This window comes from Eptesicus fuscus, chromosome 12, assembly GCF_027574615.1.
Source record: "Eptesicus fuscus isolate TK198812 chromosome 12, DD_ASM_mEF_20220401, whole genome shotgun sequence".
Classification (NCBI taxonomy): domain Eukaryota; kingdom Metazoa; phylum Chordata; class Mammalia; order Chiroptera; family Vespertilionidae; genus Eptesicus; species Eptesicus fuscus.
Window position 1 is genome coordinate 29,253,580 of NC_072484.1, and position 12,455 is coordinate 29,266,034.

Below are 12,455 nucleotides of genomic sequence, written 5' to 3' on the forward strand. Positions count from 1 at the left end.
TTATTTTATTTTTTTAGAGAGAGAGGAAGGAGGAGAGAGAGAGAGAGAGAGAGAGAGAGAGAGAGAGAGAGAGAGAGAGAGACCAATGTAAGAGAGATAATCACTGTCTGCCTCCTGACAGGGGATCAAACCTGCAACTTAGGTATATGCCCTGACCAGAATCAAACCTGCAACTTTTTGGTGTACGGAATGACACTCCAACCGAGCCACCTGGCCAGGGCCAGGTATGTTTTCTTGAAGCTGCAGGGAGCCCAATAATATACCACCTTGCATTTGCTTTGTTTCCTTCCTCTGTCTAACTTTTGTTGCTCTGGATTGTGCCTCCAGTTAAGACCCCCTTGCTCTGTTCTCTAGGGAATCCAGGCAAAAACAATCTAGGCAAAGACAGTTTTCCAGGATCTTCTGGGTGAAGAGCTTCTGGGTGAGTTTATATATTCAATAAGCACTCCAAGATACATGGCCCTGGCATAGCTAGAGCCTTCTGGGAGCATTGATATGGATTCTGGGGAAAAGCAGATATGTCTCTCTCTAAGGTTATGAGCTACATGTCAAAATATTTTAGTAGAGCCCTGGCCAGTGTGGCTCGGTGGCTGGAGCATCAGCCGGCAAATCAAAGGATCTCGGGTTCATTTCCTAGTAAAGGGTGGGTACCTGGGTTGTAGGTTCCATCCCTGGTTGGGGTGTGTGCGGGAAAGCATCCAATTGATAGCTCTCTCTCTCTCTGTCTCTCTCTCTCTCTCTCTCTCTCTCTCTCTCTCTCTCACTTTCTCTCTCTCTCACTCTCTCCCTCCCCCTTTCCTCCCTCCCTCCCTCCCTTCCACTCTCTCTTTAAATCAATGGAAGAAATATCCTTGGGTGAGGGTTGACAAAAAAGATAAGTAGTTTAGTAGATGTATGTTTAGTATTTCTTAACATATATTTCACTCTACTTCTGGTAACAGTGTATTGCTTTTGAAGGAGGAGAGAAGAAACTACTCCTTTTTCTTATTCTTAGCTCATCTACTTTGGATGGAGCTGACTTCTCTTTGAGTCCATAGGTGGACATATAATCCACACTGACCAATCACATTCCCTGACCACAGATTGTTTGGGGTAGTCATGTGACCCAGTCAGAGCCCTCGAACTATGGGATTGTTAAAAGAGAAAAAGCTTCTTTTTCTCCCCTGGACTAAGAGCATCAAGGATGTGGAGCCATTATGAGGAACCTGAATATAAAGCCGACACAGCAAAAGACAGGATACTGTGGAGGGAGTAGAATGAATCCTACCTAGTTGACATTGCTGGAGCTCTTGGTTCAAGCACCACTCAGACCTTCCTACCTCAGATTACACCTCTTGGATTACACAGGCTAATGAGTTCTCTTTTTTTGTTTAAGCCAGTTTGGTTTGGGCTCTATAACACAACCGAAACCGTTATGACAGCTGCAATGATGGCAGCTGCAGGAAAATACATTGCTGCCATGTGACGAGACCCTGGGTGATAGTGACACCTATTCACAAGAAAGAAAAAATTAGAACTAAGAGATGGAGAGAGGGAAGGAGAGCAAGTGATTGCTATGGGCAACTCCAAGTACCAGGATCCTGTCATTCCTGACACATATTGCACCTTTGAGTTCTCAATTATTTGAACCAACAAATTCCCTTTTTTGCTTAAAGGAGTAAAAATTAAGCTTTATCACTTTCAAAGGAAAGCGTTGTGACTCACACAATACCCTCTTTTCATTTTTCCTGAATCATTTTAATTTTTCCTTATTGAGTTGAAGGCAATCTTTTTTTTTTCTTCAAGACAATCTTTATATATCCTGAAGTTGATCATTTTTGTCCATTGTTTGCTCTACATAATTTATTCTACCATGTATCTTTTCCTTTGTTTATGCTATTTCTCAGTGCTAGAAAAGGCTGTGATTTTATGGGGTCTACATAAACAAGTTTCACCTTTATCATTTTGGGATTATTAGACATGGTCCTTTTGGTTGAAATTGATGGAAACACAATACAATCTAGTTTGAATTAAAAGACAGTATATTGGCTAACTTAATTGGGAGTTCTAGAGATATTTCGTTTTAAGGCTCAACTGTAATCAGCTCCAACTGTCATTGGGACCATTTCTCTCTCAATCTATCCGTTCTCTGGCCTTCTTTTCCATTGAAGCTCTCTTCATTTTTTTTATAAACAGCCCATATTCTTATACTTTATAGCTCCAAAGGAAGAAAGACTCTCCTGATAATTGGGCATAGGAATCTAAGCAGAGCCTGCTAGCTATTATGAGCACTCTAACAGATCTGCATTATCTATCCACTCCTATGTCTAGTGGCTGTATCCATCATTTCAAATTACTCAAAATGTGCTCCACACAGATTGAAAGAGTTTTGTTATGGAAGGATGGAAGAAGGGAAAACGTGGTAAGCATTTAATAGCTACCATACTCGTCTCTGTCTTTTATATTTAGTTTATGAAAACCTTTCTCTCCCCAAATTATATTTGTATTTATATATATTTACTTCTATCACATATTTTTTAATCCTCTCAAATTTTTTACTTTAAAATTTGTGTTTTCATGTTAGAGCTACATTTAATCTAGAATGTATTTTTATTTATGGCATGAACTAGAAATCTATAAGTTTTTTCCATATGAAAAACCTATTGTCTTAAAAACATACGTTGAATAATCGATCTTTTCCCCACCAGCTGGAAATGCCATATTCGTTACAAATTAAATTCTACATTTATGTGGTTCTCTTTCTTGACTATACATTGCTCCATTGATCTAGTCTTCTATTCCAGCAATGATTCATGTTGCTCAAAGAACAGTTAACTTTCCTGGAAGCACTGCTTTTTACTTGGTCCTAAATTTCTTCTAACAGGCATGTTTTGGGCTGTGGTTCTCTTTGATCATCTCCCCATTAATCTGATTCTGTCCATTTTCTTATTTATTTAGTAATTTTAAATTGATACAACAAAACCAATTGAGAAATTGACCAGCCCAGAGAAAAGGCAACAAATGAAAATGATTTAAAATCTTATTTCATGGATGTAAAATTTTCTCAAATCTCTCAGGGAGTATTAATGATAGTAGATTTTTACAAGTTTATTTCTGCTCCTTGTTGTTGTTGTTTCGAGTTCCTTCTTTTCTGTTTGTTTAGGTCTCTGATTTTCTTGTTAGCAGCTTTCCACATTAGGTGACTCATGGCCCTCTGTTGCTATGCATAGGACCTGGAGCTTATGTTTGTAGGTGGAGTGTATTGATTGGGGCCTTAGGGTAACAGGATGGGCAGGTACTTGGAAGTTTCATTGGGGCACCACCCCAAATGCCAATTTCTGTAGTTATTTTTCTCTGGGCTGGTCAGTTTCTCAAGTGAAGGCTCCTCTTACCATCGGCCAGGTGGGAGAAAATGTATGTGTGAGTGGAAGAGAGTGGATAGTGGAATATCTGCTTGGATCAGAGCATGGGATGATGCCAGGGTCTCCATTCGGAATGCAAACTTCATGCATTTCCCCAGGGTCCACCTCACCCTGAGCTTTGCCAGATCTCCCTAAGCTGAGAATTTTGGGGTCCGACCTTTCCAGGGGACAAAGTGTAGTTTTTTGTCCTGGTAGAAGCAGGCCAAGATTTTCAACTATGTCCTCTATTTCCAGCACCAACCCTCACCCTGCCATCAGAGATGTATGGTGTTTCCAATCTCTGAGCCTTTCTGAGGTGCTGAAGCACAAATTGGTTTTTCTCTTATTGACTCACCCCCATCTACTTAGCAGAACTGAGAAAACTGCAAGCAACTTTAGAGCAAAATTCTGAAACAAAAAGATTGTGAGAAGTTATCAAAATTTGATTTAATTGTCAAGGAATGAACCAGCAGGTAGACACACACACACAAAAAAAAGCTGTTTTCTTTATAACCCGTGGAAAAAGGGACTCGGTGGAACTCTTTCCCCCTCCCCACGTGGGAGTCTGTACTTGTTCAATACATTTCCACCTTTACTATATATATATAAAAAAAAAGCTGTTTTGCCAGTGCTTGAAAAACAGGTGTGTGTGTGTGTGTGTGTGTGTGTGTGTGTGTGTGTGTGTCCAAACACAGTTAGAGCGAATGAAAGGAGTTCCAAAGACATGTGCTAGATAAAATTCAAGAATGGTTAACTTTCTACAGGGTAATAAAATCCTTGTGTTTAACCAGGCTATAAAGCCTTAGAACCTATTGGTTTCTAAAGCTGAACTATAACTATCTAGGACCATAAAACTGCCTGTGCCTTCAATAGCTGTGACTCAAATTAGATACACCATGGCAATGGAATTAGATTCCCCGGGACACAAGCTTCTATTTTCATCCAAACAGATGTTTGAGGTGTTTCCTTGAGATATCAGGAATCCATCAACCATAATTTGGCCTTTTTCCAAGTGTGGAATCACTTCTCTTTCTTCCCTATGCCAGGTAACATCTAAAATATTATTGACATCATTAGCTCAGTCTTGCCTATTATTTTTTTTCTTGTGGGTTTTGTACTCTTTTTCCTAATTTACTGTATTTTAGTAAGGTTTGGGGAGAATCCAGCATTAACTCATGAGCTCAATTACCTTTTTTCTTTTAACCATGCATTTCTTTCTACTCTCTATCTTCCAGAACTTTCTTAAAATGTTTGTTAGTTTTTTGTTTGGTTGGTTTTTAAATATGTTTTTATTGATTTCAGAGAGGGAGAGAGAAAGAGAAACATCAATAATGAGAGAGAATCATTGATTGACTGCCTCCTGCACTCCCCCTACTGGGGGATTGAGCCTGCAACCCTGTCATGTGCTGGACTGGGAATTGAACTGTGAACTCCTGGTTCATGGGTCGATGCTTAACCACTGAGCAACACCAGCTGGACTTGTTCGTTTTTCAGTTCCCTGATGCTGCTGTAGACCTATTAGTTTCTCTGTTTCATGTCTTTTCTGGATTTCATTGGGAGTTTTCAGCAGGAATGACAGTGTGTACTTTTCACCATCTTGATCCAGGCCTTTTCCTGATTATATCAATGTTTGATTCCAAATATCAATCTCACCTTTGGGAATGGAAATAAATGGTTCCCATTATTCAGATAAACATTGCTGTATCGTGGTAAGAATTAGTAGGTATCTTGTCTTCCAGCCTCTCTACTTCTTATTAGTCTTTCTCTAGCCCTATAAGATAGATACCCACCCAATGGTCTTTTGGAAGGGCTTTACCTCTGCTTTTCAAACTTTAATGGGCATAAGTAGCACTAAGTAGCCAGTTATAAAAGTAGAACCCCAGACTTCACCCCCAGAAGATGGAGAAGGTTAGGGAATCTATATTTTAAAGAGGGCTCCACATCAAATCTGGGGCCATTCTGGCCTCAAATGAATAATGCAAGGATGGACTATATAATATACTGAATAAAAAGGAATTTATCCATCTATAGTGGCATTAACACAAAACATTTTAAGGGAAATAGAAAAGAAAGTTTTTCATGGAAAAATGCCAACTAGTCAATGAAAAAGGATGATGCAAATTGAAAAAAGATCATCATTTTACAAACATTCTAGTAACAGTTGATTCAGACAGGACTCATCAATGGAAGATAAAATCATTGCAAAGAAGGGGGTTGGAAAAAGATATTCAAAAGGTCTGGAAGTATCACCCTAAGAATATTTAGTAATGACGAAAAGGAAAGATACCTTTACCCTGGAGAGATCTAGTAGTCACCATCTTTTTTGAAATTGATTTCAGAGAGAGGAAAGAGAAGGAGCGAGAGACAGAAACATCAGATGAGTCATGGATTGGCTGCCTTCTGCATGCCTCCTACTGCAGATCAAGCCCACAACCCTGACTGAGAATTGAACCGTGACCTCCTGGTTCATGGTTGATGCCCAACCACTGAGTCACACCAGCCAGGCTAATAGTCATCATCTTTTTTTAAAAAAAATCCTCACCTGAAGATATTTTTCCATTGGTTTTTAGAGAGAGTGGAAGAGAGGGAAAGGCAGAGAGAAATATCGATGTGAGAGGAACACATTGATTGGTTGCCTCCTGCACATGCCCCAGGGAGGAGCCTTGACCAGAATCGAACCCCGGACCCTTCATTCCACATGCCTGTGCTCTATCCACTGAGCCAACCTGGCGTGGGTGGTAGTCATCATTTTGACCAAGGGATTACATGTAGCATAATTACTAATGTGATCAACTGACTGATGTGACTCATTGAGATGAACACTCTATTACCTAATATTTCTACCAAAATTCTGAACAGAGATTTTTTTAGGAAATCAAGGCCCTATGCATTATGATGTCATAGTTATTTTAAGTACAAGGGTTTATTTAATGGATATGATCAATACTTTAAAACTTTCAGTTCCCTTCTACCACAGACTCCTTTGTATTCTGGAAGTGACCAGGGAGCACTCTTGTGTAGTCCTCTTAGAATCCCCCAATCTCCCTCTGCAAAGGTCACCAGTCAGGCCTCTATTGTATGAAAAGAAAGAGCTTTGTCTCTACCCTTACATTTCTTTTTTTTTTTCCTTTTTGGTATTTGTATATTAAACTGATAAGAACAGATACTATACTTGATCTTAGCGTAGCCAAAAGGCCGAGAAGAAATCTGCCCTTTTATTTCTTACTAGAGGCCCGATGCACGAAATTCATGCAAGAGTAGGCCTTCCTTCCCCTGGCTGCTGGCACCAGCTTCCCTCTGGCACCCAGGACCGGGCTGGCTTCCCTCTGGCCACCTGCAGGCACCCAGGACCCAGGCTGCTCCCCTCCTCTGGCCACCAGCAGGCACCTGGGGCCTGGGCTGGCTTCCCTCGGGCCCTGGCTTTGTCAGGAAGGACGTCCGGAATGACGTCTGGAAGATGTTCGGTCTAATTAGCATATTACCCTTTTATTATTATAGATATCTTTGTGAAGTGTATCTGATGCCAAAGTCACTCTGTGCTGAAACTTCTGAAATATACCTCAAGGCCACTGTCTTACATGATGGCCTTAAAGGGACAACTTTAAACTTCCAACATCTCACTAAGATTTTATGTGACAACCATTCAGTTTGCGCTCTCAGCCCTCCTCTCTCTAGGACTAAGAAATGGGTCCATGGGGGCTTGCCAGAGGACAGTAGCATAGTCAATATTGTCTTGCCAGACTTGCCCTCTGAGCAGAGGCTTCTCATTCCAACCACCCACCCAGTCATCCAGCTCGCTCTGGAACTCTCTCATCAGCCCACTTGACTCCTTGGAGTATTATAACACAAGAAAGTGTTCCACAAGAGGACCCGATACTTGTGGATGAAACAGCTGCCAAAGCAGAAGAGGGGGAGGTGAGAGATTTAGGGGGCAGCAGCTTCCCTAATCCTCACTTCGCATTGTACACCATCAGAAGCTTCCCCCGTTTCCCTGGAATCTTGAGAAACAAGCCTTTCTGCAAAGCCCTGTTCCCCATATCCAAACTGTACCCCTCCTTTTTTGTTTACACTAATGACAGAACAATAGGCACATTGTTCTCCATCTTTATTTTTTCATTTAATGATGTATTTTGAAGATCCTGATTTATCAATACCTATAGATATTCCTCATTCACCTTTCTGGCTGCATAGTGTTTTATTGCATGAGTGTACCATCATTTATTTAGCCTGACTCCTATTAATGGACATTTAGACTGTTTCAATTTTATTGGTATTAACAATGTGGCAATTGGTATTACCATGAAAATCTTTTGATTCAGTGAGGATTACATTTGGCTGAAGGCAAAAGAAAATTTAACTTAAAAAAATCTTAATCAAATAGGATATATTTTCTTCTCTTAGAACAGCATCAGAAGAAGGAATTTCAGTACAGGGACAGTGGCTCAATACCACTTTCAGGGAATCAGGCTCTTTATACACGCTTTGCCTGTGTGTGTGTGTGTGTGTGTGTGTGTGTGTGTGTGTTCACCGTCATACTCACAAAATGGTTGCTGCCCCTCCGGACATTGCTTCTGCATTGCAAGCCAGAAAAAAAAAAAAAGGCAAAGGGCAAAGAGCCAAAAGACATGTTCATGGGTGCTGTCCTTAAATAATTTTCTTTGAAATCCAACCAATGTCTTTGGCTTATATTTAATTGGCCAGGACTGTGCCATGTGGCTACCCTCGCTTAAAGATGATAGGATTTTATTGAACTTATTGTCACCATTGACAAAATCAAGTTCTTTTATAAGGAAGAAAGGAAAATGGATATTGGTGGACAATTACCAGTACTTGCCACATACTTAAACATCTGTAATTTCACACATACGTGAAAAAAAATCGGGGGGATAAATTTCTAGAAGGGAAATTTTCTGGGTCAAAAAGCATGGCCAATGTGTATATTTGTGATTCTGTTAGACATTGTCAAATTGTCCTCCACAGAAGTTATACCAATTTCCCCATTACCAGCAAAGGTAAGAATGAGTACTATTTTAATTTTGTTAATCTATTTTTTATTGACTTTTTTAGATAGGGAGGAAGGAAGAGGGAAAGAGAGAAACATCGATATGAGGGAGAAATATCGATTGGTTGCCTCCTGTATGTGCCCAGACCTGGGTCAAACCTTCAACCTTCGGTACACAGGAGGATGCTCCAACCAACTGAGCCACACCAGCCAGAGTTTAGCTTTGCTATTCTTAGTGAAAATTAAATTTTTTTATTTTTTATTTTTTTTAAATATATACTTTATTGATTTTTTACAGAGAGGAAAGGAGAGGGATAGAGAGTTAGAAACATCGATGAGAGAGAAACATCGATCAGCTGCCTCCTGCACACTCCCTACTGGGTATGTGCCCGCAACCAAGGTACAGGCCCTTGACCGGAATCGAACCTAGGACCCTTCAGTTCGCAGGCCAATGCTCTATCCACTGAGCCAAACCGGTTAGGGCAAAAATTAAATTTTAATTTGCATTTATATTGTGAAGGATGTTGAATATATATAACTGGTTTGGTTTCTTTGGAGAAATTTGACTAATAAAGCTGTTATATTACAAATATTATTTTTAGTTCACTGAACTCTGTGTTTCTAAAATTTATCTTATTCATAGGATTCATAGGATTTGTTGCATAATATAACATTGAATGAATATTCCACATTTGATTCATATTTCACATTTGCTCTCCTATTGATGGATATTAAATCCACCCTCCCAAATTTTACTGTTACAAAAATGTGCCATAAACATCTTTGGACTTACTTCACCTGTCCCTATCTGAATTTCTTTAAAAGTGGAATTGTTGCACTTGGCTGGTGTGGCTCAGTGGTTGAGCATCAACCTATAAACCAGGAGGTCATGGTTCAATTCCCGGTCAGGGTACATGCTCAGGTTTCGGGGTCGATCCCCAGTTGGGGGCGTGCAGGAGGCAGCTGATCTATGATGTTCCTCTCCCGTCGATGTTTCTCTCTATCCCTTTCCCTTCCTCTCTAAAAGTCAATAAAAACATATATTTTTTAAAAAAGTGGAATTGTTGGGCCCTGGATGGTGTGGTTCAGTGGTTGGAGTGTGGGCCCTATGCAGCAAAAGGTCGTGGGTTCAATCCTGGTCAAGAGTACATATCTGATTGCAGGTTCCATCTCTGGCCCTGTGGGAGTCAGCCAATCATTATGTTTCTCACATTGATGTTTCTTTCTTTCTCTCTCTCTCTCTCTCTCTCTCTCTCTCTCTCTCTCTCTCTCTCTCCCTCTCCTCCCCTCCTCCTCCTTCCCTCCCTTCCACTCTCTCTAAAAAATCATTGGGCCAAAACCGGTTTGGCTCAGTGGATAGAGCGTCGGCCTGCGGACTCAAGGGTCCCGGGTTCGATTCCGGTCAAGGGCATGTACCTTGGTTGCGGGCACATCCCCAGTGGGGGGATGTGCAGGAGGCAGCTGATCGATGTTTCTCTCTCATCGATGTTTCTAACTCTCTATCCCTCTCTCTTCCTCTCTGTAAAAAATCAATAAAAAAATATATTTAAAAAAATTAAAAAAAATAAAAAATAAAAAAAAATCATTGGAAAAAATGTCCTCAGTTGAGGCTTAACCAAAAAAAAAAAAAAAAAAAGTGGAATTGCTGGTTTATAGGGACATATAACCATATTTTACTTTACCGGATGTTACTAAATTGCTGTCCAAAGTGATTATATCAACTTATACTTCCACCAGAAGTATATGAGAGTTCCCATTTTTCCATATTCTGACAACACTGCATAATTCAAACTCTTAAACATTTTTTCCAAATTAATGGGTGTAATGGTATCTCATTATTTTAATTTTCTTTACCCTCATTATTAATGATGTGGAGAGTATTTACTTATGTTTGAGTTTCCTCATCTTTGAATTGACAATGTTAATTCCTTGTGCATTTTTATATTGGGCTGTTTGTCATTTTTATTACTTTACAGGATTCTTTGATATAGTCTGTCAGTAATCCTTACCGCAAATATCTTAACCCAGCATGTGTCTTGCCCCCAAAAAAGAGTTTTGTTGAGAAATAATTCACATACCATAAGATTCACCCATTTAGAGTGTACAATTTATTGGGCTTTAGTTATAGTCACAGAATTGTGCAATCATTACTACCATCTAATTTTAGGGCATGTTCATCATCTCCAAAAGAAATCCTGTAATTATTAGCAGACACTCTTCATCCCCCCCGCCTCCCTCCTCCAAACCTCTGGCAAAGCTAGTCCACTTTCTTTCTCTATAGGTTTGCTTATTTTGGACCTTTCATAAAAATAGAATCATGCAATAGAGTCTTCTGCGATGGCTTCTTTCACTTAGCATAGTACTTTCAAACTTAATCCATGTGACAGCATGGAAAGTTAGCTTTGTTATACTATGCATTGTTTGTTTGTTTGTTTAATTGTTGACAGTATTACAGAGGTCCCCCAGTTTACCCGCCTTTGCCCCTCTCCACCCAGCTCCCACCACACCCCAGGCCTTCACCACATTGCTGTCTGTGTCCATGGACTATGAATATATGCATATATGATCTTTGGTTCATCTCTTCCAGTCCATCCTCCTCTCCTCCCCTCTGAAATCTATCAGTCTGTTCCATGTATCCCTGCCTTTTGTTCTATTATGTTCGTCAGTTTATTTTGTTCATTAGATTCCACACATAAGTGAGATCATGTGACAGTTGTCTTTCTCTGACTGGCTTATTTCGCTTAGCATAATAGTCTCCAGGTCCATCCGTGCTATCACAAAGGGTAAGAGTTCCTTCTTTTTTACAGCCATATAGTATTCCATTGGGTAAATGTACCACGACTTTTTTATCCACTCATCTACAGATGGCACTTGGGCTGTTTCCAGATCTTAGCTATTGTAAATAATGCTGCTCTGAACATAGGGGTGCATATTCTTTCTGGTTGGTGTTTCAGGATTCTTAGGATATATTCCAGAAGTGGGATTACTGGTTCAAATGACAGTTCCAATTTTAATTCTTTGAGGAAACTCCATACTGTTTTCCACAATGGCTGCACCCCACCCACAGTGTAGTAGGGTTCCCTTTACTCCACATCCTCGCCAGCACTTGTTGTTTGTTGATTTATTGATGGTAGCCATTCTGGCAGGTATGAGGAGATACCTCACTGTAGTTTTAATTTGCATCTCTCTGGTGATTAGTGACGTCAAGCATTTTTTCATATGTCTACTGGCCATTTTTGTATGTCCTCTTTGGAGAAGTGTCTATTCAGGTCCTTTGTCCACTTTTTAATTGGATTGTCTTCCTGGTGTGGAGTTGTATACTATGCATTGTTGTACATGTTTTGATTTGGTCAAATATATCAGTCTTTAGAATTCTGGTTTTTCTATCTCATTTAAGAAATCCCTCCCTTTCCCTGAGTTACAAAGATGTGCTCTAATAACTTAAATTTTCTATTTTTCACATTTAAATTATCTGCTATTTATTTTGCATACTGTATCACATAGAGATTTAATTATTTTCCACATGGGTAATCAATTGTTCAGCACTACTTACTGAATAGTCCACCAATTCCCCTACTGTTTTGTAATACCATGTTTATTATACAACAAGGTCTCATACATGTTTAAGTCTGTTTCCCTCTCCCCGTGTTCTCTGTGCCATTATGGTATCTTTATAGTAAATCTTATTACTAACATAGCTTTATAATAAACTAGAGGCCCAGTGCATGATTGAATCATGCACATGTAGGGTGCCCTACACGCTTTCGCTTTCGATCACAGGGGAGCTGGGTGCCAGTCCGCTGGTGCACCAGGCGCCGGAGGCTTCTGAAAGGCCTGCTGCCTGAGCGGACAGGCACCCAGCTCCCACACTTTTGCTTTCGATTGCAGGGGAGCTGAGTGCCTGTCCGCTCAGGCACTTAGCTCTCCTGCTTTTGATGGTCCGCGCAGCGGTACATCAGCTCGCTGCCCCAGAGGCTCCTTCTGTGCCGCAGCACAGACATGGCGCAGACGCTGAGCTCGTGCTGCTGCTGGCGACGCAGCTCAGCATCCCGCCTGCCCAATCAGCTACCCCG

General features: G+C 40.4%; 1 pseudogene; it reads right to left on the minus strand.

Moving 5' to 3' along the window:
• Positions 1 to 6,467: 6,467 nt before the first annotated feature.
• On the minus strand, positions 6,468 to 6,587 carry LOC114231476 (U2 spliceosomal RNA; annotated as a pseudogene).
• Between the last annotated feature and the right edge of the window lie 5,868 nt (positions 6,588 to 12,455).